Consider the following 12,681-nt stretch of genomic DNA (forward strand, 5'->3'; position numbering starts at 1 on the left):
CGTTGAGAGTGTGGACTGAGTCAAGCAGCTGTGATTGCTGAAGCCCTACCGGGATATAAGACTCAGTTTACCTGTGAGACTCAGGTTCTGTTTCTGATAAACATGGAACAGGCTGAGTCCCCAGCCTCTGTGGGATTGCAAGGAATACTTTCCTGAGAGAATTGTTCTGATTCCTGACCAAGGAGATGTAGCCTCACCCCACCCATCCTTGACCTGGAACTGAACCACCCTGGGGCCCTTCCTCAATCTTTGTGAGCTACTTGGGCCCAGTGGTCCCTGGGAACATTTCTAGCTGTCATGATGGCCTTACTGAAGAGTAAACACTTGCTGGCTGCCAGGGTGCAAAGGTGAACCGCTGATGCATGCTCTTGGACTAAGGAGGAGTGCAGTGAGAGGCACAGTCAAGGCCAAAGTGCCCGCCCTGATGCAAAAGCAAAGTGGAGGTGGCCATGTTTTCCAGTTTCAGTCCGAGAACTTTGTCTTATGGGGCTGCGGAACCGGATCGATGTTTAGAGGGCAGTCAGTCTTCAGTGTTGGAAAACTTGTGTGTCTGCCTATCGAGTTGGAGAACACCCCCTCTCAGACGAGCAAGTCACAGCTGACTACCAACATGTGTTCATTCAATGAGTAGCTGAGTGCCAACACCTGGCCAGGCTTAGAGCCGGCCTGGCAGAACACACCCTGCTGTAGTAAGCTCAGGGCAAAGGTCAAGGGCTTTGGGACAGCAGGGATAGAGAGGTCAGGCCCAGGGATAGGTCTGTGAGTCAGCCATTTCTTGGCCCTTGAGGGGTAAAGGTGGGTAGAAGGCATTTCATCTAGTGTAAGAACTCTTGGTGTCACATGAACACAGAAACCCCAGAGTGGCCTTGCCTGACCTTGGCAAGAGAAGGTAGGGCAAACGTGAGGAAATGGCTTGGAGTGGGTATAGGATAGTTTTGTTTTGAGAAAGGGCTGAGGCAGCTGGCTGGGTTCCTTCTCTAGGAGAATCTGGTGGCTGAGGAGAGAGGGAGAGTGGGTGAGGTAATGGTAGGAAAGCGGCTGTGGATGTGGGAGAATGCCCAAGCAGGAGTGCCAGATAGCCTCCTGACGCAGGGGAGCACTTTCCCCCACTAGTGAGGACAGGGTTCGGGACAACACTACCCTGACTCTGGAACAGGAGTGTGTACCTGTGGCCTATGGTCAGGACATCAGAGTGGGCAGTGAAAAGAAATATAAACAGTCCTGCAGTCAGAGATGGGGTCATACCTGGTCCAAGAGGTTGTGCCTGTCTGTCTTTGGGAATTTCTATCCTGTCTCAGGCCACAAGTACCCACCCCTCCTCCAGTGATCCTTGCTGAGTGAGCATGCCAGCTTCTAGGGTGATCTGCTGAGAAGGTCCCACTTGCTCAGATGCCTCCTAGCCCTGAGAGTGCTTAGCTGCTTCTCCTGGGTGTATGGCAAGCTATTGTTCTTCTCAGAGGTTTCCTTTCCACAACAATTGACTGAGTGAGCCACCACGATAGTGAAGAACTGACTGGAATCCCAAGGAGGCAATCTTTGGAGATTCTCCACATGTCTTCAGTCATGGATTCAGTATGCAAGTCTACGAGAGCCACCTGGCACAAGACGTCTTCCTGCCCAGGAGTTCGGTGGGTGTTCATTAAATTCCAGAATAAATTAGCACACGCCTTCCTCCAAGGCCATGCCTAACTCTGCACGCCCAGGAAGATTGCTTTGGAATTTCGCCATCATGTAGGGGAAGGTCACAGTCTGGTCCAGAGCCTGGAAGCCTTCTTTGTCTGTCACCTGGATTTCTAACAGGCTCTGTGTTGCTACTGCAGCTGAGACTCCATGATTCACTCTCAGTCTCTTGCTACCTCAGTTTCCCCAGGCACCTATGACATGGAACTCTGTCCCTCAGCAGACCCAGCAAGGAACTCAGAAGAAACCAAAGTCAGGAAAGCAAGTTGAGGGGTTTAAATTCACTACATGGATGTAGAGCAGGAGACATAAGACAATTAAAATTTTTTTTTTTTAATTCTAGTATCTCCATGTTACCAAGTGGGGAAATTCCTTTGGACCCATAACCTTTGTTAACTCTGCTCTAGCCATCCTGGAGAGAACAAAGCTGTGAGGGTTGTTGGCATACTGAGTCTAGTTTCCACCCACACAGGTGGAATTTTCCACTTTTTTTTTTTTGCAAATACTAATCAAGTCTCTGGGCGGTTAACAGTGAATTCATTGTCTTGTGAAGGGAGAGCTGGTTCTAGTGAATACTGCCTGCCTGCCAGGGCTCTTTGGCCAGCCCCAGCTGGCACAACAATCACTGGAGCTTCCATTGCTACCTCTGCCTTCTGTTCCACTCCAACCGTTTGAACTTGGACTTGGCTAATTTAATGCTACCTTTGAGTCCAAGACCCTGAGGGCTTTCACTCCATGATTTCCAGTATGGGCGTTGAACTCCATATAGTCTCTGCCCCAGTAGGAGGGGCTAGCACAGAAGAACCCCAGACTCAGGCATGATTATAGTTCAGTGTTAATGCCACCCCAGCCAGTTCCAGGAGGGGAAGCCATGTCAGGGCATGACCTGTTTGTTCATGGCAAATGACCTCTGTCTCGTAGACACTTGTGTTGGTTTCCATGTTTGTTATTATCACATTGGGGCTTTGAAGAACATACAGACCTCAGAAGAAATGGGTACCCCTTTTTTTGCGCAAAGCCTCACTAAAGGTGGAATCGGCCTCATAGGGATGCAAGGAAAGGCAGTTGGTACTGTATTGGAAGTAAAGCAGGATGTGATGGTTTTTGTTTACTGATTAGCTGGATGAGCCTGTAGTTGATGTTATTATTGGTTGTAGTTGTAGGTTCATATGCCGTGGAAGAGAAAATGGGATGTATAGATGAGATTAAGTAAGAAGGAAGGAGGGTAGAGTTAAGGACGTGGACTGTGAACTGGGTGAAATTTCCACAGGCTTTGAGCTTCGTATTTCGTATTTTTAATTCTTTAAACATTATCTTCTTTTTTTTTTTTTTTTTTTTTTTGAGACTGTGTAGCTTTGTGCCTTTCCTGGAACTCGATTTGGAGACCAGGCTGGCCTTGAACTCATAGAGATTAGCCAGCCTCTGCCTCCCGAGTGCCGGGATTAAAGGCGTGCGCCACCACTGCCCAGCCGATTATTATTTTTTTATAAGTCTTATTGTACAGCATGGGTTGATTTCAAAATTGTGATGCTCCTGCCTTAGCCTTTACCTTCTAAGTGTTGGGATTATAAGTATGTTCCTATGATCAGCAATTTTTCCTTTTGCCCCCATAAAAACAAGAAACTAAGACACGGGTAGATGTTTCCATTTTAAAGATTTATTTATTTTTATTTTGCGTATATGAGGGTTTGCCTGCATTTATGTGTATGCACTCATGCATGCCTGGTGTCCATGGAGGCCAGAAGAGAACGTTGGGATCCCTTGGAACTGGAACTGCATATGATTGTGAGCCACTATGTGGATGCTGGGAACTGAATCCAGGTCCTTTGCAAGAAGAGCAAATGCTCTGAACCACTGAGCCCCTCTACAGCCCCATTTCCATTTTATACATGAAGAAACAGCTCCAGAGAGGCTGCATCCCGAGTGGGATTGAGCTGTAACTACAGCCCAAGGGTCTCGACTTCCATTTCTCTCCTCAAGTTTGTGACTTGAACATGGACCCCCAATGTATAAGATGTACCTAAGTGTGAGTTTATTTTATAAGCTGATAATTTGTGTTTTTATTTTGCATGATTTTTTTTCTTTCCCTGAAGGAGAACAATGACAGGAAAGTATTCTAGAACCCGGGGCTGTGGGAGCTGGGCCATCTCTAACCGGATTTATTTCTGCAATTAGTGATAGCATAGCTTTCATTGTTTTAAGCTGTTCTTGCTGTCATGGGACTTCCTGTGGTTAACTGTTCAGAAGTTTAGAAGGGGGCAGGTATGGAAGGTGGGTATGATCACAGCTGTAAAGGGCCTTGAGCAGGGCAGGTACTGAGGACCCAAATCCTATTCTCGCTGGACTAGGCTAGGTGGATGGGCACTCTTATTCACATACTTCTACAGAGGCAAGCACGGATGTGAGCCAAAGTTAACAGGACACACAACACAAAGGCACAGAAGCCAGGCTTTTGTCCTGCGTTCCCTGTGAGCCTAAGTGGGGCGAGAGTTCTTTGTAAGAGACACTCCCACACCACCTGTTGCCTTCCGTTGTATCTGAATGAAGTCCTGGAGAGACATTGCAAGGATGGAGAGAACTAACAGGTTTGGGGAGGCTCCAGCATTCAGGTACAGTTTATAAGATGCTGTTGATCCCTGTGGTGAAGGAGTAGGTGTCCGCTTCCTTACTTATTTTCAGATTTTTAATTTCCCAGGAGCTGATTTTTAAAATACAATGAAAATCAATCCAAATAATAAGCAGGCCACATAAAGCAAAAGCTGTGTCCATCCATCTCAACACCAGCACAGTAAGGTCACTCAGCCAGATGCCCGGGGAACCTTCTCAACTCTGCCTTCCTTCTGTACTTACCTTCCACAGACAATCAGGATAGTGTGTGGGCTGCCCCAGTGGAGACTGCACTGTATGCTGTCATTCAGAGGCGAGGCTGACTTGAAAAAGAGCTGCAGCAACGCCTCTGCAGTCTGCCCAGGCTCTTGGGAAGAGCTCGCAGGGTCCGTCCCTTACCCTGCCTCTCAGCTTATCTGTGCTTGTAGACCAGGCCTCTGCCTCCTGGCTGGGTGCTCTCTTTCCCTCCTTGTTGGTGATATTTGAGATCCTAAGTCAACAGTGGCTGAAATTCCCCCGCGTATGGAAATTTGGAAGCATATGCAAATTTAGCTGGGGGAAATGAGAATGGGGGACCCCTGTTCTGCTTCCTTCTCTAAGTTTCCTGCCTTCCTATCACCTGTGGGTAACCCTGGGTTTTTTTCTCTCATTCTAATCTTTGTGATTTTTAAATTCATAATCTGCAATGTAAATGTTATGCAAATACAGTGTTGAGGAACTAACAACAGAAAATGTCTACATATCATTTTTTTTCTGCCAGTTTTTTTGGTTTGTATATTTGAAAGGGTGTTAATTAGCATCACCCCAAGATCCATCGCCACATCTGACAGACAATGGTTTCTTACCTTCCTTAGATCTGTCCTCTGAGTTCTAATCCCCAGGATCTAGTTAAAAGCCACATGACCAGACACAGGCGTACATACTCTTTATTTCTTTCACAAATGGTAGATCCCCCCGCCCCGGCCCACCACCACCATTTTTATTTACTTGAGGTTATTTTTAAGAAATGTGTGTGGTTTCCCCACCTGGATTCTGTGGACAATGTCCCTCTGCATGCTACTCTGTTTTCTGTCTTTTCCTGTGCTTGATGGGAGATGCTTGCTATACCTGAAATTATGATGACGGCATTCCAGTTTAAGTGTTATAATTATTTCCTAGGTGGCATTGCCATCTTCCATGTAGACTCTGTCCCCAGTTGTCAAGAGCTGCCATTTGTTTTCCGTTGTCTTCTTTGCATGATGTCATTTGGTGAGAGCCAAGCTGACCCTTTGCCCTTTGCTTTCCCCACCTCTTCCAGTTCCCGGAACCCATCGTTCTGAGGACACTCCAGCAGCTGCTGTGGAGAACTCCAGTGGGAGATGCAGGAAGGCGAGTGACATCAGGACACTGTTAGGATGCTGTGGGAGGGTTCCAGGGAAGGAGTCGTGGGTCCTGGCCAGGCAGGCTCGGTGGGGTAGACAGAAGTGGATGCATAGTCACTGAAGAATCAGTGCCCCTCTGTACTGCGGTCTCCATCTCCGGTGCCCCTCTGTACCAGGGTCTCCATCTCCGGTGCCCCTCTGTACCTCGGTCTCCATCTCCGGTGCCCCTCTGTACCAGGGTCTCCATCTCCGGTGCCCCTCTGTACCTCGGTCTCCATCTCTGGTGCCCCTCTGTACCAGGGTCTCCATCTCCGGTGCCCCTCTGTACCCGGTCTCCATCTCTGGTGCCCCTCTGTACCTGGTCTCCATCGCCATCCCTTCCCACTTTCATAGCAAGTTTTCACCTACTGCTGGCAGCTTTAGGCTCCCTCATTGCTGTTGGTAAACAAAACAACCTCCCAGTTCCATGTTGTTCCCTGATGGGTAAAGGTTGATAACACAAGTCCACCAGGCTGCCATTCTTTTGATGGCTCTGACACCTGTCCTGAGCCTGTCACAAGAAGGGCCTTTAACAGCCCTGAGGAGTTGTTCATCTTCTTCTTGTTGCCCTGTGACTGCACAAGAGCCTGCCCACCAAGGCCTGTGCTTGCTCAGTGGCAGCCAGTAAGCCATGTCCTCATCTGCCCCTAGGCCCTCTCTGCTGCCCAGCCCACTCGGCACAGGAACGACTCAGCACAGTATGTGTGGAACTCCTAGCTGGAGTGTACCCTTAGCCAACCCAAGCTGCTCCCACCCCCTCTGCTGCTCACTTACCTCTGGGAGGGCCCCCAACGATAACCTTACTGCATTCTATCTTCTTCTTTTTTTTTTTTTTTGGAGCTGAGGACTGAACCCAAGGCCTTGGGCTTGCTAGGCAAGCACTCTACCACTGAGCTAAATCCCCAACCCACATTCTATCTTCTTATTACACCTTCCTTACATACACCTTGGGCAATCAGGGTCAGTCCCTACATAAGCCTTCAAGGGAAGGAAGTGCCAGGTGGCCCCTCCACTCCCCCAGCAGAGAAGCAACTTGCCCCTGGTTGGCAGGACAGGAGCTGCTTTCTCATTTCTGTCACCAAATAGCTAACAGAAGTGACTTACAAGCGGAGAGGTTTAGAGTGATTCATAGTTCAGGGCATGTAGTCTGTCATGGTGGGGGAGGCATGGTGGCCGAGAGGGTCAGTTAGTGGGGTACCAGAGCTTGTAGCAATGGCTTCGTGCATGATGCCAACGAAGAGTGCTTCAAGCCAGAGCGGGGCTGCGCTGTAGCCTCCAGGCCCACACCCAGTGACCCAGTGCCACCAGCCCTGTCTCTCTCTGCCTCAAAGCTTCCAATCTCCTAAAGGAGCACTGTGGGCTGGGACCCAGTGATCAAACACGTGAGCCATAGAGGCTATTTCCCATTCACACTATGAAAGGCAAGTGGGTGTTTAGGCCATGTTAGGTCCGCAGGGTTCCCCACCCGTGTTCTGCTTTGGTGAAGACTGCCACAGAGAAAGAAGGGAGATCAGAGAGAAAGTATGGATGGGCACAGAGGCAGGTTCTTGAAAGCAGAAGCTTGTGTGCCCCCTGAGCGGGAGCAGGTCTATGGGCAGGGAGATGGGAAAACAGCATTAAGTCCAAGCAGCCCCAAGGCAGGCAGTGTCTGCTTCTCCAGTCAGCATGTCGGTTCCCAACTGGGAACCACCGACCCAAGTCATTCTGTAAGTAAGAGCAAGGCCCTGGGACATGTGGCATCAGCCTTGGAGAGTTTCAATGCTGACGAGTTTTCTTGGCAGCCTCTGCTCCGTGTACTAAAAAGTGAGAGGTGGATAATGAAAGAACAGACTCCGTTTCAAATGGGGGACAGCAGCCTTTACTGGTCTGAGAGGTTGGTACCCCAGACCCTGTGACTCTGTAGGTAAGGGCACAGGAGAATGAGAGGGAAGGGTCTGAGAAGCAGTTTTTTGTAGTGGAGAGTAGGGAGTGGGGAGGGTGAGAGAGAAGCCAGACTGGTGGCTTTTTCTCCCTCCTGGCTTCAAGGTATGTGGGAGGGGTTCTGGATTCCGTGGACAACAGGTTTCCTAAAGCCTTGGGCCTGTCTCATGGCCCTGGTTTGGGGGCTGGGGATTTCCCTTATCCCGTACTGTCTCATCTACACCAGCAATGTCAGAGTAGTCTGCCTGTGTCACAGGGGCAAGAGGGCACGGCCTTGCCCTCCCGTCAGAGGCCAGGTAGCTCCCTGTTTCTGGAGATGAGGACTCGGCCTCGGCGCTCCCCCGTGCAGTTGTCTCCCTGTGTCTGTGTGTGGAGACACTCTTAGGAAGAGAAAGTTGAGTTGAAGAAAATTGCCATCTATGTTGACGATATGAGAAATGGAGGGAAGACAGATTTCTGAAGAGAGTGCCTTAAACTTTGTTTATTTATCAAGACATTTATGTAGCCCACATAGGTTGATCTCAAACTTTCTGTGAATCCTATTGTGATCCTTGTGTCTCATCTTCTCGACTAGGATTGCCGACAGGAGATAACACACTCTCCTGGCAAAGCTTTTTAGTTCATCGGGGCGCACCAGGCACGCAGTGAAATGCCTGTCATAGTGGCTTTGATCTGTGTACATGTCCAGGTAGCCGTGGCCCTGTGAGGACCCAGGACTTCCTGTGTCTCTCCTGCCTGGCGCTTCCTGTCTGTCCTAGCACAGACATAGGCTTGGCCCCAACATCTCAGACTGCCAGGGACAGTTGGCTATACGGGCCACATGCAGATCCATCCTTGAGTGTGTCTCTGCAGCAAGTATTACAGAGTACACCCTCTAAGCTAGGCTCAGCACTTGGAAGGTAGTACATAGAAAAGTCCCGGGATGAACATGGCCAGTGTAGACAAAGGTTTCTCTACAATGCTGATTCAAATTCAAATGAGGCCAGAGGAAAGGGAAAAGGAAGCCAGTTGAACAGAAACTGGTACAAGCACCTGGAGAAAAGATCAGTACATGCAAGGGGCTGGTATATGCATTTGGAATTAAGGAGCAGCTCACAGTGGGGTGACAGGCAGAGACCAGCTGGGCTGGCTCTTAGAATGACAGTGATATTCTAAGGAGTTGGGTTGCTGGGAGGGGGCTGGAGGTGACAGTGAAGGTCCTATTGGGACCACTAGACCATAAGTCTCAGCTCAGTGTCTGAGGCTCTTTCCCCACTGGGCCACACTGCTGCACTCACCCAGAAATGCTGTAGGTCTGGTAGCGGTGGCACCGAGCAAGGATCCGCTGGGCTGCAGGAAAGCAGCCAAACCTTTGCCAACTCCTTGGCCTCCTTTGTTCTGGCATGGGTGTTTGGTGCCTCATGCCCATCTCACATTCAGACTATGTATGGCCTTTGGGTTGCCTTGATGTGTCTTGATTGGTAGGGACTGTGGTGGAGGTGGGTCCATCCTCTGACTTGACGCAGGGCATGGGCAGGGATCTCACTCTTTGGGGCTTACTTCCCTTGGGTAGTGACGGTGAAGATCCTTGCGTCCCCTATACCTTTGGGGGACTTAATGGCGTAACTCATGCCCGGTGCTCAGCACAGGCAGCTGTTCCCCTTGTCATTTTAATATATGGTACAGTGTACATAGAGACTCTTCCTTCTTGCACAAACCCATTCTCAGTTGGCAGCCTCATCTGGGTCCTCTGGAGATTGCAAGTCAAAGCCAGTACTAGAAGGCCAGGTGTCAAAGTTCAGACGTTCTACCCCAAATCCAATCGAGAATGACTCCCAGATTGGCAAGAGGGACCATGGCCTCCAGCATGGGTTTTGCTGCTGCCTCAGGGATGTGTGCTCTAGGAGGAGCAACAGGTCTGAATTCAGGCCCAATAGGAGTCTGAAGCAGTCCTGGGACCCAGAGCCGGGAAGTGACTTTTCTGGGCCTTGAAGCTCTCCAGAAGCTCTGCTCTGGGCTCAGGTCTACCTGAGCCTGTTGAAGTTGCTAGGGCCATAGAGTCACTATTTAAATGGGTTTGCAGGACCCTTTTGTATGGATGGACACACTTTTTAGTAAGCAGAACTCTGTTGGTGGGCATTCAGATTAGTTTCTTGGTGGTGTTAACAACCCAGGACCGATCCCCTTCGGGTCTGGCTGTGCAGCATTCTTTCAGTTACATTCCTGGAAGTGAGATGGCTAAGACCAAGGACTATGCCTTTAAGATCCCAGTGTGCCCATTATTCTGGAAAGGCTTACTGCTCCCCAAATGGGCCCAGAACAGAATCAGCTTTTGTCAAGGAGCCCGAGTTCCTCAGGTTAAAACAACTCCTAAGCTTGGCTAGATTGTGGGCCTGCCTGGGTGACTGAAAGCCAGGACCTTTGGGGTCCATGGGGCTGACCCTACTATAGTATATATGTACTTAGTATGTACTGGGAGAATATTAGAAAAGAAACACACACACACACACACACACACACACACACACACACACACACACAGAGGAGTGCTATTAGGAGCCCTGTTCAAAAGTTCCTTTCAGATGGTTTCTAGTGTTCCAGCTGCACAGCCCCACAGACAGATGTATCCCAAGTAGGGAATGGGATACACACTTTATTCTGGCTCCAGTTCCTTTGTAACAACAACACCACAAAATCATCAGACTTGTGCAACTGGTCACAGACTCAAAACCACATGCAATCCGAATGTACATATGAAATGGCCAGTGTTCTTACCACAGAGTTGCACATACTGTGCAACACCCACTTCCAGTCTTGGGTCATGCTGTGGATACCTGTGACAGCAGGGCAGCGCCGTGGTGGCCCTGTGTCTGGGATTCTCCGTTTAACTTCCGCTCCCCCTCTCCATATTTGATCTGTACACCACATCCAGACAAATCTTTGGCTATCTCAGGACCAGACCCACACTAACCTGAGTTGTGGGCAAGGGTATCCTGGTAGAGTCGTTGAAGACTTGCATATGGCGGGGGTTGTGGTCTTGCAATGCCTGGGGCACAGGAGAAGGGCTCCTCAACAGGCCCCCTCCTCAGGAGAAAGCTCCGAAATCTGTCCACTTTACTGTCCCTGTGGCCTGGAGTATGAAATAAAACATGGCAGATGCAGATTGAAACCTTGGGGGTGTCTTCCCTGCTCAGAGTAGCTGCTGTTCTCAACACCTGTGGTTTCTGACAATGTTTGGCTTTGCACTCCCAGCTGGCCTGGAGCTGCCATTCTTTCAGCCTCTGAGTTACAGCTTGACCACACAGCTGCCATGACAGGCTTAGTGGCCCAGACACAGCTCAGTCTGGCAGGCAACACCTGGACCTAGGGAAAGCCATGAGCCACCCCCACCCAGTGGGGCCTGCATCTAAGGGGAAATACCTGACGTTCCAAACATTCCCTATGCCCCTAGACAAATGTCAGCCAACCAGGGTCCTGAACTCTGGAAATCCTCTCACCCCAACCTGCTATGGTTAAAAAAACAAAACAAAAAAAACAAGAAAACCACCTTGCCTGGGCTCTGGACTCTGCTCTCACGGCTGTGTCGGGCTTGAAAAATAAAGGCTCTTTGCTTTTACATACAGGATTAGGTCTCTGGTGGTTTTTTGGAGATCTGGGCCTAAGAGGCATGCACCACTGAGCCCAGCCCTAGCCCGAAATATTTATACCCTTCTCTTTCAAATGACTGAGTTACTTCACAGCACCACCCAGAAACTGCTTGTGGGGCCCTTCTACTAAGGGTGGGGGTTTGGTTAGGTTTGGTTTTGTTATTGTTGGGTTTCGTTTGTCTTTTTTCTTTTCTTTTTTTAATAGGCTGGGGGACAGTGGGGGGTGATTATTTTAGTCATTTTTAAGTTTACAGTTCAGTCACAGCCTTACCACCGTGGGCTGTTTCCACCATTCTTCAGCTCACCAAGCAGAAGCTTTGCACCCGTTACACACTTTCCCACTTTTAAAATCCAGTTTCTCTGTCTACAAATCACCTCTTCTTGGGTATGTGGCTTATTTCACTGATAATGATTTCCAGTTTCATTCATGTTTTAGCTTGTATAAGAATTCCATTCCTTTTTAAAGATGAATCATGTTCCACTGTCTTTACATGCCACACTCTGCTTATCTATTCATCTGAATACGCCAGCCTGCCTCTTCCTACCTGGTTCTTGGGATGAGGGCTGCTACAACACTGGTGTGGCACTGCCACTGGGGACCCTTTCTCTCATCTCCCCTGTCTACTCAGTAGGACTACTGACCCTTGTGGTAACTCTCAAACTTCTTGAAAAACTGCTAGCTTGTTTCCCTGAGTGGCTGTAACATTTGATACTGTGACAGCAGTGTACAAGGGCTGTAACTTGTGGAGGTCCTGGCCAACTCTTGCTGTGTTCCATTTGTTCTAGGCATACTGGTGGATATGAGCTGATCACTCCCTGTGGCTTTTGGATTGTATTTCTCTAATGACTGGTGATGTGTAAGCATCCTTTTGTGCTCCCCTATCCATGGTTGGTGTCCATGGAGGTTTTGCTGTTGCTGAGTTCCAGGAGGTCTTTGTGCACCCTGGATATTAGTGCTTTATTGGACTGCGGCGCACTCTATTCTGTGGGTTTGTCACTGAACCTGGATTTTGTTTCTGGAAACGTGTCTTGCAAAGCAGCTGGAACTCCCCATAGGCCAGGCTGGCCTCTCACACTGCTCTCCTGTTTCCGTCTCAGGGTGCTGAGATTGCACGGGTCCCAACTGTGCCAAGCTTGTCATTTCACTCTCCGTGGTGTCCTTTTTTTCTTTTATTTCCTGTCATGTTGGCATGATGTTTGAGAAAAGTCACCAAATCTAATGTCATGAAGATTGCTGCCATGTTTTCATCTGAGAGTTCTGTAATTTTATTATGTCTTACCCTTATGTCTCTGATCTGTTCTGAATTAGTCCGTGTGTGTGTGTGTGTGTGTGTGTGTGTGTGTGTGTGTGTGTGTGTGTGTGTGTGTGTGTGTGTGTGTGTGTTACCAGAGATCAGTATCAGGTGTCTTCTTAATTCTCCACCTCACTTTATTTATTTTTTGTTTGT

The 12,681-nt window shown here is 49.1% G+C and overlaps 1 protein-coding gene across 2 annotated transcripts in view; it reads left to right on the plus strand.

Annotated features, from left to right (window-relative positions):
• The window catches only part of Chdh (choline dehydrogenase), a 31,204-nt gene that overhangs the window by 878 nt on the left and 17,645 nt on the right, over nt 1–12,681 (plus strand). Inside the window, exon 2 of one of the 2 annotated variants that reach the window (XM_036198998.1) lies at nt 5,585–5,655. The exons of the other annotated variant lie outside the window; for it this stretch is intronic. The gene's annotated coding sequence lies outside the window, so the exon portion shown is untranslated. The remainder of the gene's footprint in view (nt 1–5,584; nt 5,656–12,681) is intronic. 2 annotated transcript variants of the gene reach the window in all.

This window comes from Onychomys torridus, chromosome 9, assembly GCF_903995425.1.
Source record: "Onychomys torridus chromosome 9, mOncTor1.1, whole genome shotgun sequence".
NCBI lineage: Eukaryota > Metazoa > Chordata > Mammalia > Rodentia > Cricetidae > Onychomys > Onychomys torridus.